Below are 15,059 nucleotides of genomic sequence, written 5' to 3' on the forward strand. Positions count from 1 at the left end.
AAATTTTATGGAGGATAGAGTTTGTCTTGAATTGAACTCTCCCCTTTGTGCAAAACTATTGCTAGTATTGGGAGTTGAAATGGAAACTCTAGTTTTCTTTAAACTTGAGTAGGAATATTATTTTGAAGACGGGGCATTAATGCTTGTCTAGGGACTAAGGAAAATATTTTCTGTTGAACAAAAGAGCTACCTTTTAAGGCTTAGGCGTTGGGTCTAGTAATAAGAGCGTAGTGTCATGTCCCGCCACTAGACCAATAAATTTTGCATCTGGAGTGGCGTAGAAGACTCCAGAATTATTGTGAGGCTTGCGGAGAATTCTAGAACTCCCCAGACAAATCAAAAATGTGTTAGAATTTCCAAGAGTATGTTGAATTCTCTAGAAAGGGGACCAAAGAGTAAATATTTTAGGAACTTGTAAAGTTAATATTAATTGAACTTTAGTCCCTACTAAGTAGTATAAATAGAGGTTCCTCTCATTTTGCAAGGCATCACTTCAAGTTGTAAAGCATTCTTCAGTACAAAAAAAACAGTGTTTAGCAACGGCAACAATCTGTAACTATATGAAGAAAATCTGTCACTTATCACGATTAGCGACAGATTAGCTACGGAATATTGATTGTTTCTATTATGCTCGTTAGTAAGCTCTTAATGACGAAAAATAAGTTCCGTCACAAGTATGGTGACGTCTTTGTAACGAATTACTTCCGTTGCTATATTTTAGAGACGGAATGATTCGTCATTATATTTATATTATTTTGTGGCTAATTTCATAATTCTATGACGAAAAAGGATGTTTCATCTCAATTTTAGCGACGTCATTGTGACGAAACGTTTCCGTCGCCACATGTTAGCGACGGAAAGATTCGTCAATATATTTATGTAGTTTTATTGCTAATTTCATAATTCATTTAGTTATTTTTGATAAATTTACAGAAAAATTTCCGTCGCAAGATATTTTGTAACAACATATTAGTCCTTCAATAATTCGTCGTTAATCTGTCGCCAAAATTATTTTTATAGCAACGACCAAAACGTCGCTAAATTTGTTGCTAAAATTGTTCTTATGCACTGTTGAAATATATTAAATGAAAATTACTAAATACTCAAAAATTAACAAACATTCATATAATATAATACCCATAGACGATTCATACTATATAAATAGAAAACTCCAAAACACCATATTTTTGGTTGAAAATATACAAAGAAAACTATAAAGTACTCTTAAATTAACCAATCTTTATCAAAATATTACTACGCGCAATTTCTAGCTTCCAAAAAGTATGTCATTATTAAAAATTGAAGTTGTGGAGGTATCAACTTGAAATAGAGGTATCAACCTCATCAACATTACTAGCAGGAGGCATGGGCGCCGCAGACGATTGATTGCCGAATGGAGTAATCAATGCTTTAACCTGCTCAACAATAATAGGAACAAGATGACTAGTTAGTGCAGACATCATTTTCTTTACAAACTCTTCCATATTTTTTGTCGATGTTGATTGATAAAATGGATGTGGTAATGATGATGACCCACAAAGTTTCTGCCCATAGTAATTTTTTGCTTTAGATCCAAGACCGTAGATTCTTCTTTTCTTTTCTCCTCCCGTAGCTTGGTAATATGCTTCTTATTGATCAATATCGGTTTCAGACAATGTTTTTTCCTTTAATATTTCTTCATATTTTTACTATTATAAGTAGAGAAAATTAGAAAGCATTAATGATACGGAACAAACCAAATTTTGAAGGAAAATGTAGAAAATACACAAAGTCATGCTCAGTACAGTGTAGAGAGTGGCAGAGACGCTAAGAATAAAGATGTCCAGTTCAGTTAAGTTTGGTACTATTCCATATGATTATTTAAATATACCAGCTACTCTATACAAGGATAAAGTAGTATATGTGAGTGCAGGATGAGGTATCCATTTGAAACAGGGCAAACTGATAGAAATAAAATAGTTCACAAGTTGACTGGAATGGAATTCATAGATGTGTATACCATTTGTCTAGTGTAGCAGTTGTTGCGTCTGTAGTAATAAACAGTGGATAGTCAAGTAATTGCTAACAGCATCCACCCGTAGAGAAGATCATATCAAGATGAGCTATGTCTTATTACAGTAGGTGTCAAGTAGAAGTGCAATAGTTTTAAGAATGAGTTTCTGTTTTTAGCAACATAAAGTTATACCCACACCAGTAAAAGTAGTTCCCTAGAGTATTAGTGTAACAACGCGTAGCCAAAATAGACCAAAAATCAGTTTTTTAAGAAGAATCTGCAGATGCAACCAACGGTGCCATCGATGGTCCGTAAGACAGACAACGGTCCATCCTGCACACCGTAAATGCGATCAGAAACTCTCAAAAATTCAGTCTGGAATTTTTGGATAAGACTTGATCGACGCAAGGACCGACGGTCCGTAGGTCAAACGATGGTTTGTAGTACGAGACCGTCAATCGTGACCATCATTCACCCACTCTCTGACAAGAGCTACGGATTACCAGCATGGTTCGTAGGTGGAAAATTTGCAGACAATTAAGGGGAAATGCAGTTGGGTAAATATCAAATGGTCATAACTCTTAGAATAAAATGTATTAGCTATCCCATGACCTACCCACAGATGGTAATTGAATTATCTTTCCATAGCCACCGATCTTGTGAAAATAAGATCTCCGAGTAAAAAGTTATGACCATTTTAGTAAAGGCTTGTAGAACATGCCCTAAAGGCGGACACAACGACAAGCCATCGGGCATACGACGGACCATCACTCCTGGCCGTTATTTGGCCCGATAGCAACTTTCCCAGGGGTCTTGTTTACCTTTCCTTCTCTGTTTAAACCCTATGTTATGTTGTTTTGACCGTAATTCATCAAATTTTAGTCAGTTTAAGCCTAGAAACATAATTAAAACATATTCAAGTAAAATAACTAAATTAAAACCTAGAAAATTAGAAGCAAGAGAGGATAAAAAGCTCAAGAATCCTACAAGAAAGCAACAAGCTCCAGCGGTTCCAGCCTTGAAACTTAAGTATTTTTCCGTGGGTATCATCACCTGGTATATGGGATTTCACTAGTGGGTTCCTTTCACCCATTGGGTCCCTAGTTTTCAGTCAGATTCTTGATTCTCTTATCATGATTAAACCTTGGGTTTTTAAAACTTTGATAGAACTTCATGATTTAGTTAAATATATGTTCCAAATCAGATTATCATGTTAATACTCAGATTATCGCATGAATTTCAGAACCCTAGCTTTGTATTTCTTTAGTTCTTGAATGACACATGCTAGGTTAGATATTTCAGACTCATCAGATATACATGCCTCAGTTTTAAATGCATAATTACATGATTTATTTTTGCATTCTTAGTTTGCATATTCAGTTTCGATCTATCAAGTATTTATTGAAATTCAGACATACACAGTATATTCTCAGAATTCATTGGTAGTAGCATAATACCGAGTTGTACTAGGGTTTAGCAAACCCGATAGTCCCAGAACTACTACCCAAGAATGTTGTAAGTCTCATATGTGGGAAATCAGTTTAGTGATCACGCCAGCATGCCTTTATACCTTTGGCAGGGTATATTGGGTCCTCTCGATGGGGCATATACATCGGACTCCACATTTAGCTCATTTGGTTTTATTATTGGTTTTTAGTAGCTCCAACAGATCAGTTAGACTCTCTGCATTGACAATTTATCAGTATATTCAGTATTCAGTTTTAGCATGTTATAAATTGGTCATTGCATCCAGTAAGCTCAGAATTCAGTTTATCATTTCAGATTATTATACTTACCATTTTGCTTGTTCAATTATGTTTTAATTCAGCTTTACTCTATCCTAAATGCTTAGTACCTTTCAAGTACTGACGCATACGTGCACTACATCTTCTCGTGATGTTGGTCCAAGTTCTCATCATCCAGATCATGCATAGATTGATTTCCCAATCTCCAGTTCAGTAGATTCAGAGGTGAGTCCTTGTTCTCCGAGGACAATAATCATGAATGTCATTTCAATCTTTAGTCCTTTTGTTTTTGTTTTGCTAGATTTAGCTGAGGGCTTGTCCCATTATTTCTAGTCCAGTTTAGATGCTATTTACAGACATAGTTAGTTTCAACTTAGTAGTGAGTTAATATTTCTTTGTATTGAACTACTCGATTTTTCATATATCTCAGCTATAGAATATGGTTATTCCCCATCTTTTTAGACTAAATTATGATTTAGCTTCCGCATTAGTTTTTTATTCTTTAGTATGCTAATGATCATGCTAGCAGGGTTAGCTTGGGATCACTTATGGTCTTAGGTTCTGTGTCCACATCATAGGAGGAGCTCCGGGCGTGACAAAACTTGGTATAAGAGCACTAGGTTTAAGTGTCCTAGGATGTCTTAAAAGTAAGACTAAGTAGAGTCCTTTTCATGGGTGTGAAGTGCACCACATCTAATGAGAGGGAGGCTATAAAATGTTTTAGGAAAAACATTACTTTCTTGTTACTCTTATCGTGCGTATGGTATGATCTTAGTCCAATCAAACTTGACGTTTTACATTTCACATCATGCCTTCTCGTAGAACTTAGGCATGGAATGCTAATGCATGCAATGCTAACGCTGTTCCTCTAGTACCATATAAGGAAGTTCAAATGCAGAATTGTAGAAAGCCAATTCAGATTTTAGGGTCGGATGTTTGTAAGGACCCACAGAAGTTAATTGATGAGGTCAAGATAATATTTGGTGTGATGTCAGTAACTGGTAGTGATTGGTGAGATTGGCATCCTACAAACTCGAGGATGTGAATCACATATAGTTTACTCAGTCGAAAGACAGCAGACATGACTTTGTCTTTTGTAACTCAGTATAGTAGTCCAATTCAGTGTCAGTTCAAAAACTCTCTCAGAACCCTTCTCAGTCTCTACTTCAGTCGGTGACCTAGTTATAGCTAGATGGGTATACATAAATTGCCCTATCGCAGTCTCTCTGAAAGTCACCTTAGCAGATCTAGTAGACTTCGATGTCATTCTAGGCATGGATTGGTTACACTCATGTTATGCCTCAGTCGATTGTAGAACTAGGATTGTTCGTTTTCAATTTCAAGACGAACCAATCTTAGAATGGAAGGATAGTAGCTTAGAGCCTATGGTCGATTCATTTCTTACCTTAAGGCCAGAAAGATGATATCATAGGGTTATCTCTATGTTATAGTTCGGGTTAAGGATTCTAGCCTTGAAACCCCAACGCTTAAGTCAATTCCAGTAGTCTCTGAATTTCCAGAAGATCTTCCCGGAGTCCCTCCCGAAAGGGAAATCAACTTTGGAAATAATATCTTTCCAGATACCCAGCTTACTTCTATTCCTCCTTTCAGAATGGCTGTAGAAAAGCTTAAGGAATTGAAAGAGAAGTTGAAAGACCTTCTAGATAAGGGATTCATCAGGCCTAGTATTTCACCATGGGGTGCACCAGTATTGTTCGTATAGATAGTTGAACATGGTCACAATCAAGAATAAGTATCCCATCCCCACGATTGATGACTTGTTTGACCAACTTCAGGGTGCTAGTCATTTCTCAAAGATAGACCTCAGATCAGGTTATCATCAGCTTAGAGTCAAAGATAGTGACCTTTCGAAAACAGCCTTCAGAACTCGGTATGGTCATTATGAATTATAAGTTAGGTCGTTTGGAATAACTAATGCTCCTGCAACTTTCATGGATTTGATGAACGGAGTTTTCAATTAGTACTTGGACTTGTTCGTTATCGTCTTTATTGATGATATCTTCATTTACTCTAAAAGTGAGGAAGAACATGCAAGTCATTTGAGAGTAGTTATGTAGACGCTCAAGGATCGCAAGTTATTCGCTATGTTTATTAAATGTGAGTTCTGGTTACAATCCATTGTTTTTCTTGGTCATATTGTATCTAGCGAAGGGATCTTAGTGGATTCGCAGAAGATAGAAGCAGTGAAACAGTGGCCCAGACCTACCTCTGCTACAGATATCAGATGTTTCTTAGGTCTAGTGGGTTATCACAAATGGTTTGTGGAAGGATTTTTATGCTTAGCGTCACCATTGACTAGGTTGACTCAGAAGATGGTCAAATTTTAATGGTTAGATGATTGTGAGAAAAGCTTTGCAGAATTGAAAACTAGATTGACTTCAACTCCTGTCTTGACTCAACCAGAGGGTTCAGATGGTTATGTGATCTATTGTGATGCATCCAGAGTTGGCCTAGGTTGTGTGTTGATGCAGCGAGGTAAGGTAATAGCTTATATATAAAGCCTCATAAGGGGCGATCTGAATGCTGGAATTGTAGTTATTATTGTAGGCAAATTCAATAATAGGAAGGTGATCATCCCAACTACCTTTGAAATCGATCACACAAGCTCTCAACATATCCTCTAAGGTCTTAAAGGTACGATCTTGCAGCCTGTCTGTCTGTGGATGAAATGTTGTACAAAGGTTAACCTGAGTACCAAGACCTTTCTGAAATGACTTCCAAAAATCAGAGGTAAACTGAGGACCTCTATCTGAGATGTTACACAAAGGAACCCCATGCAACTTCACAATTTCATTAATGTAAAGTTTGGCATAGTCCTCCGCTGAATTTGTAGTCTTGACCGCTAAAAAGCGATAAGCTTAGTCATCTTATCAACGATCACCCAAATGGAGTCATGCTATCTGCGAGTACGAGGTAACCCTGTGATGAAATCCATATTGATCACATCCCACTTCCAAGTAGGAATATCGATCACTTGAGTCATACCTCCTGGTTTCTGATGTTCTACCTTGACTTGCACTTACTCACAAAATCAGCTATATCCCTCTTCATGCCATTCCACCAATAGACTTCTCGCAGATCGCAGTACATCTTAGTGGCACTTGGATGAATAGAATATCTAGAGCTATGGGCTTCTGCAAGAATATGTTCTCTCAACTCGCCCACATAAGGAACATACAATCTACGCTGGCAGCGAAGTACACCATCTCCCCCTTGGGAGAAAACCTCCACTCTCTGATTATGGACTGCACCCTTAAGTTCAATCAAGATGGATCACTGTCTTGCTTTTCCTTAACCTCCATTACCACAGAAAATTCTGCCCCATTCTAACTAGTTACACCGCTGTCTGATATTTTCATAAAGTGAACTCCCAAGCGCGCAAGCCTGTGACCATCCTTCACTAACTCCTTCCTTTCTTCCTCAACATGGGCTACACTACCCATAGATAATCTACTAAGAGCACCTGCTACTACATTCTCCTTACCTGGATGGTAATGCACACTGATATAAGAATCCTTAATGAACTCAAGCCATCTCCTCTAGCGAAGATTCAACTCCTTCTGGGTGAAAACATACTGAAGACTCTTATGGTCAGTGAACACATCTACGTGAACACCATACAAGTAGTGTCTCCTGAGCTTGAGTGCAAACACCACTGTTGAAAGTTCAAGGTCATGAGTTGGATAGTTCTTATCATGAACTTTTTGTTGGTTAGAGGCAATATAGTCTATTTTATGAGGATATACCATATGAAATTCCTGAGCGTCAGGTAAGAAGGTTGAGAAACAAAGAAGTCGCATCAATCAAGGTTTTGTGGAGAAGTCAGTCCATAGAGGGAGTTACTTGGTAATCAAAGCAGCCATGAAAGACAAGTATCCTCACCTCTTTCCTTGCGATTCTACTCCATCTTGAGGTAATAGTTCCTCTTAAGTTTCCCAGTAGTTCATGCATAAATTCAGTCTTAGAATCATGTTGCCTGAGTTTGTACTTGCATTTTCTTTCGTATTTGCATGTACTCGAAACTCAATTCAGTCAGAAACTCAATTCTCAGAGTTTAGTAGTGGGGTTTGCAACTCTCTCCCTATATTTCAGCTAGTTTAGTCTTCATTCGAGGAGGAATTTTCCCAAGGTGGAGATAATGTAACACCCAGTAGCCAAAATAGACCAAAAATTAGTTTTTTTCAGAAAAAATTTTCAGGTGCAACCAACGGTGGCATCAACGTTCCATAGGAAAAACGACGGTCCGTCCTGCACAACCGTCAATGAGATCAGAAACTCCCAAAAATTCAGCCGGGAAAAATTGTCTAAGTCTTGTTCAACGGACGGACCGACGATCCATAGGTCAGATGACGGTCCATAGTCCGTAACTGTCAATTGAGACCCCCATTCACCCACACTCTTACAAGAGCTACGGATGACCATCACGGTTCGTAGGTTGACCTACGGTCTTTAGGTTTGACCGGAGGTGGAAACTTTGAAGACAGTTAAGGGGAATCCAGCACAAAATGAATTAGGTGTCCCATGACCTACCCACAGATAGATAATTGAATTATCTTTCCATAGCCACCGACCTTGATAAAAGAAGACCTCCGAGTAAACAGTTATGCCTATTGTAGTAAAAACGAGTCGCACAGGAACTGACAACAGACCCAACGACGGGGCGTCGGGCAGACGACGGACCGTAAGTCGTAACCGTCGTTTGGCCCGACATCAACTTTCCCACGGGTCTTTTTGACCATTCCCACTCTGTTTAAATACTAAGTTACGTCGTTTTGACCCTAAATCATCAACTTTTACTATGTTTAAGCCTAGAAACATAAAGAAAACATATCCAAGTCAAATCATTAAATAAAAACCTAGAAAATTAGAAGCAAGAGAAGAGAAAAAGCTCAAGAACCCTAGTTCAGGAACGCCACAACCTCCAGCAGTTCCAGCCCTGAAACTTAAGTATTTTTCCGTTGATTTCATCACCAGATATATGGTATTTCACTAGTGGGTTCCTTTCACCCATTGGGTCCCTAGTTTTCAGACAAATTTTTGATTCTCTTATCATAATTAAACCTAAGGTTTCTAGAACTTTGATACAACTTCATGATTTAGTTAAATATATTTTCCAAAGCAGATTATCAAGTTACTACTAAGATTATAACATGAATTTCAAAACCCTAGCTTAGTATTTCTTTAGTTCTTTAATTACACATGCTAGGTCAGAAATTTCAGACAATTCAGATACAGAGGCCTTAGTTATAAATGCATAATTACCAGATTAATTGTTGCATTCTCAGTTTGCATGTTCAGTTTTGAGCTATCCAGTATTTATAGAAATTCAGACATAAACAACAAATTAACAGAATTCATTGGGAGTAGCATAATACGGAGTTGGACTAGGGTTTAGCGTACCCAATATTCCCAGAACTACTAGAAAAGTAGTGGTTAAGTCGCCTCTGTGGGAAATAAGTTTAGTGATCACGCCAGCATGCCTTTATACCTTTGGCAGGGTATATTGGGTCCTCTCGATGGGGCGTATACATCGGACTACACATTTAGCTCATGTGCTTTTATTATCGGTTATTAGTATCTCCCTAAGATCATTCACACTCTCTGCATTGACCGTTTATCTGTATATTCAGTATTCTGTTTTAGCATGTTATAAATTGGTCCTTGCATCCAGTTAGCTCAGAATTTAGTTTATCATGTCAGATTATTATACTTGCTATTTTGCTTGTTCAGTTATGTTTTATTTTAGCTTTACTCTATCCTACATGCTCAGTACCTTTCAAGCACTGACGCATATATGCGCTAGATCTTATCGTGATGTAGGTTTAGGTTCTAATCATCAAGATCACGCATTGATTAATTTCCCGATCTCCAGTTCACTAGATTCGGTGGTGAGTCCTCATTATCCGAGGAGAAAAGTCATGAATGTCATTTAGTTTTAGTTTTGCTAGTTTTAGCTGGGTCTTGTCCCAGTATTTCTAGTATAGTTTAGAGGCTATTTTCAGATATAGTTAGTTTCAGCTTAATAGTGAGTTAATATTTCTTTTTTTTGAACTCCTTGGTTTTTCATATATCTCAGCTATAGAATATGGGTATTCCCCTTCTTTTAAGATTAAATTATGATTTATCTTCCGCATCAGTTTATTATTCTTTAATATTCTCATGATCATGCCAACAGGGTTAGGTTTAGATCACTTGTGGTCCTATGTTCCTTGTCCGCGTCTCGGGGGTAGCTCGGGGCGTGACAATTAGCATTATGAAACAATGGTATTCGGACTCTTTCCTACACCTACATGGTCAATAATTATATGTTAATTGGGACTTGTACCACACAAACAATGACAACTAACTATTCAGGGAAATCCCCCTTCCCATCACCCCACCCCAACACGCGCTAAGTTCATCAGTGAGTGACTTTTTGAAGCTACAGTAACAGCAAAATAACACTAGAATCAGACAAAAAAAACATTAAAAATTTCACTAGAAAAGCCTCAAAACAATGGCAGTAGTTTCTCTCTAAAACAATACTAGAATCGCATTAAAAAGTCTCAAAACATCATTAGAACTATGCCAAATAGTAGCAATAAATACACTTTATAACACTAAAAAATGCACCATAAAATGTAGTAGGAAAGAACCGAAACACCTCCAAGTTTTAGACTTACATGGACATCTCGAGAACGCTCACCAACAATTGTTTTTCCATCATGTCTATGTGTATGAACATGAAGATGTAACTCACTTGGGGTGGGATCTCGGCCTTTTTCAATAGCCTATACAAAAGAAATCACGTTATATATATCATATAAGAGAAGATGTTAGCTATAGAGTTTGTAGAATATATACATATATACTCACAAGTTTCTTGCGATGTTCTCCGATAGAAATAGACCCACTAGTGTGAGTCCCAATGGCAATTTCACGACCGCTACGACGATTTTGCTAATTAATTTATGATTTCCTAATAGACTCTGCACTTCCCCGAAGCTCCATCCATCTTTAGAACACATCTTCTTGTACGTAACCTGGACCAACTCCTCCTTTTTTTATTTTAGAAATATAATTCCTATAATTTAATGTTTCCTTAACCATCCAGTGTGTTTTGACTTTGTTTTCACTAAAGGAAACATCCTAGGAGAACTTTTTTTGATATAAGTTTTGAAAGTAGTAGATGAATGTCCTATCTATGTATGTGAATACACTTGCTAAAATCACTTATGATAAAAAATGATACCTTAAGTTCTCAAAAATAACAATTTCTTATATCATTTGAAACACCTTTCCAATTGATTCAATTGAGATCAACCACTTTTTTGAAGACTTGGATATGAAACTAGAGCATTTTTGAGAAGGTTCCAGTCTGTATAAATTAGAAGAGGTTATTAGGAGGGCTACCATAAATCAGAATTCAAAGACAGCAAGTGTCATCAACATAACAAGTGGGAACAAAATTAGAAGAATAGACTAACTCTGAAGAAGTTAGAAAGACAAGGGTCCTTGGATGGCTACTATTTGATTCACTTTCAGCAACTGTATTTGTATTACCTGTTGGAATATTGCTACGGGTAGAAAAACCTTGACCTATTAGGTTACTGTCATTTCATGTAGCTGGAGGTGTCTCGGAGATGGTTGGGCTAGTACTTTGAGTTAACGTTTCAATATTGATTGGGGTACCACCTTGTTGAGGAGAAATTGTAGTGGGCTTGGGAATAGTTTGCATGTTTACACGAATAGCAGAATTATTCTTATCTGAGGATTTTCCACGACCTCTGCCTCCAACCATATGTATAAACGAAAAAACATTGTTGTTAGGTTATGAGATTACATGGAACACTAATGCTGAAATATGAAAATTGTCTTTGTAATTAAGAGCTTGTTGATGAATTAAAAAAATTAGTACTTAGAGATACAAGAGTAACAATAGTAACTATCTAAAACAAAAGTAACAATAGTGAAGGGATCATGAACTTATATCAGAAGTTTTACATTAAGAATGTGCTTCTGATAAGGCTCCTAAACATTATTGTGGGTAGAAAGACCCTAACCTGTTCGGTTACTCTCATTTGGTGTAACTGGAGGTGTCTTTGAGATGATTGGGCTAATACTTTGAGTTGACGTTACAATATTTGTCGGGGTACCACCTTTTTGAGGAGAAAATCTAGTGGGCTTGGGAATATTTGACATGCTTACACGAACAGCAGGATTACTCCTACCTGAGGATTTTCCACGAACTGTGCCTCCAGCCATATCTATAGACAAATATAACTATGTTGTTAGATAATTTGGAACAAAGATAAAATATGAAAACTGTCTCTGTACGAAATGATCATTGTCAACTAATATACTTGACACAATCACAATCAAGTAATGTCATTCAATTCAAAGAAATGATCAAAATTTACATAACAATAAGTCTCCCAAAGAAAAAATTAGGGATTGAAATAAAAAATTAAGCACATGTAGTTCAAAGACCAAGAGCTATTTCTTTTTAAATCCTAAACTTAAAAGCAAAAACTACAAATATTATCCTCGATTGAAAATCAGAAACAAACAAAATATAATGAAAATACAATAGCAAATGATCAAGCACTAGTCACTGTCTTCTTCAAACTCTTCCGTTTCCTCTTCCTCTTCCTCATCCTCATCGTCATACTCATCCTCATCCTCATCCTCATTAGTTTCATACTCTTCTTCTGTGGATATTATGTGGATTTCATGATTCTCATGCAAAAGTCCATCATCAATGGGTTCATCCATTTCAATTAAATCTATATTTGGATCATTTAAGACTAGAAGCTCATCAAAGGAAACTATCATATCTATCTCATGGACTTCAACTTCTTCAACTTGAAATGGAACATTTTCTTTTGAAACTATTGCCACTTCCTCATTAGGCACTTCAATAAAATTTTGAGGTTTGACCTTCAGCACAGCTACCCAATCATTATTGTCCATTTTCTTGCTAGGATAAGGTACATAACACACTTGTTTTTCTTGCATTACAATAATAAAAAGTTCATATTTTTTATATCGATTAAGATGGTTAATATCAACCAATTTGTATTGATTGTGCCTTTTAACACCAACATCCCTAGTTGGGTCAAACCATTCACATTTGAATAATACAGTTGCATTAAAGGTGATTCACGGTATTCCACTCGTAATATATCTTTTATTTGTCCATAGTACTCACCAAACATTGGATCGAGATACAAACTCCACTATTCATTGTTGATCTTGTGCTACCATGACATTCTGTGTGAAATTTGTATCCACTCACAAAATACAAAAAATAACATGTAGCGTCTATCAATGGTCCACGAGAAAGACTACGCAAGAATTCATTCTCAATGGGATTACATTGGACCTATTTTAAAAAAAAATGTAAGACATAGTATATTTTAAAACTATATTTAAGCATGTTACAGTATAAAAGATAATTTCACAATACTCACAAATTCCTTGAACCATAGAGAGAAATTTTCTTCAATACTCTCGTCTATTTGACCCTGAGATAGATTCGGAAATTCTTCTTGTAAACGTTTCTTGAACATACTTCATTACAAAAAAATAAATTCAGTTGAAAAGTCGTGATTCAAGGATATTTTTCTATTATTACGAAAATAAAATTAACTTTCGTTACCTCACAAACGGCTCAATCTCCTCACAATTTAGTAAGATATAAGTTTGGGCAGCCTTTATTTCTTCGAGGGATAAACCCCTTTTTTTTTTTGCTTCTCCCCATAGTCGACCTGGATGGGAGAATATTGATAAATTTCTTTCAATATCTTCTGTATACCCACCATCATCATTATGGTCCACGCTATAATTACGCGTCATGACATGAGGTTCAAAATAATGAGAAAACAGTTATGTTGACTCTATTGTCAAGAATGCTTCACAAATGGAACCCTCAACACTAGATTTATTTCCAATCATCCTTCTATGAAGTCTGAGATCCCTAAATTATAACATGTATGGACCATTACATTAGAAGATAAAAATATATCGCATACTAGTCACTAATATTACATAAAGGTTTACATTTACCTTTCAAAAGGCATATCCAGCGATATTGTATAGGTCCAGCTATCCTTGCTTCATATGGAAGGTGTACAAGAAGATTTTCCATTGAGTCAAAGTATTCGGGAGGAAATATACATTCTAAGTTGCACAAGATTTCTGAGATGTCTCTCTCAAATCTCTCCATTTCATCACCTTGTAGAGTTGTAGAAGTAAGATATTTGAAAAATAAGCTTAATTCTGTAAGTTCTTGCCACACATTACTGGGAAGTAGTTCGCGAAAGGCAATAGGCAATACTCGTTCCATGAACACGTGACAATCATGACTTTTCATGCCACATATCCTTTTCGAATTTTTACCTGGACATTTACCCAAATTGGAAACATATCCATCTGGAAACTTTAAGCCTTTCATCCAACTGAACAAGATAGCTCTTGCTTCCTTGTGTATCTTATATATAGCTTTGGGATATTTTCAATTACTATCCTTTGCCAATTGAGGTCGATTATAAAAATTTACTGTATGTTGACGTGATTGTGGATTGTCTTTGGTTTTGTCATCAAAACTAAGAACGGTGTTAAACACATTATAAAAGACATTTTTTTCAATATGCATGACATCAAGATTATCTCCAATCATGTTAGAACTCCAATAAGGCAAATCCCAAAGATGCTTCTCTTTTTCCATTCGCAAGATATACATACTCTTCGATTGACTTGTTCTGCATCTAACTACGTTACTTTTCTTATGTGCAAATCACAAATTTGATTCAATATTTCCTCTCTTGTTCTGTAGGGTGGAGGTGATCTTTGGAAAGTCTTGTCTTTAAGAAAGTTCTTACGATCTCTTCTAAATGGGTGATGTTGGCCAAGAAACATCCGATGACAGTCCAACCAAGATGTTTTTCTACCATGGGTCAATCTAAAAGATTTTGTTTCCTCCATACAATAGGGACATGCAAACTTACTTGCAGTACTCCATCCTGATAACATAGAATATGCTGGAAAGTCACTGATTGTCCACATCAAAGCTGCCCTTAGTTTAAAGTTTTTCTTTTTTGAGATGTCAAATGTTTGCACGCCTGTCTCCCACAACGAAGTCCATTTATTTATTAGAGGCTGCAAAAAAACATCAATTTTATGTTTGGGATGGTTTGGCCCCGGAACAATGATTGTTAGGAACATATAAGCCTCTTTGATACACATTCCTGGAGGTAAATTATAAGGTGTGACAATCACTGGCCACGAAGAGTATCTGCTCCCAGACTGACTAAATGGTT

General features: G+C 36.6%; 1 pseudogene; it reads right to left on the reverse strand.

Annotated features, from left to right (window-relative positions):
- Positions 1–1,316: 1,316 nt before the first annotated feature.
- Positions 1,317–12,003, reverse strand: LOC114074277 (annotated as a pseudogene).
- Between the last annotated feature and the right edge of the window lie 3,056 nt (positions 12,004–15,059).

This window comes from Solanum pennellii, chromosome 10 (assembly GCF_001406875.1).
Source record: "Solanum pennellii chromosome 10, SPENNV200".
In the NCBI taxonomy this organism is placed as follows: Eukaryota; Viridiplantae; Streptophyta; class Magnoliopsida; order Solanales; family Solanaceae; genus Solanum; species Solanum pennellii.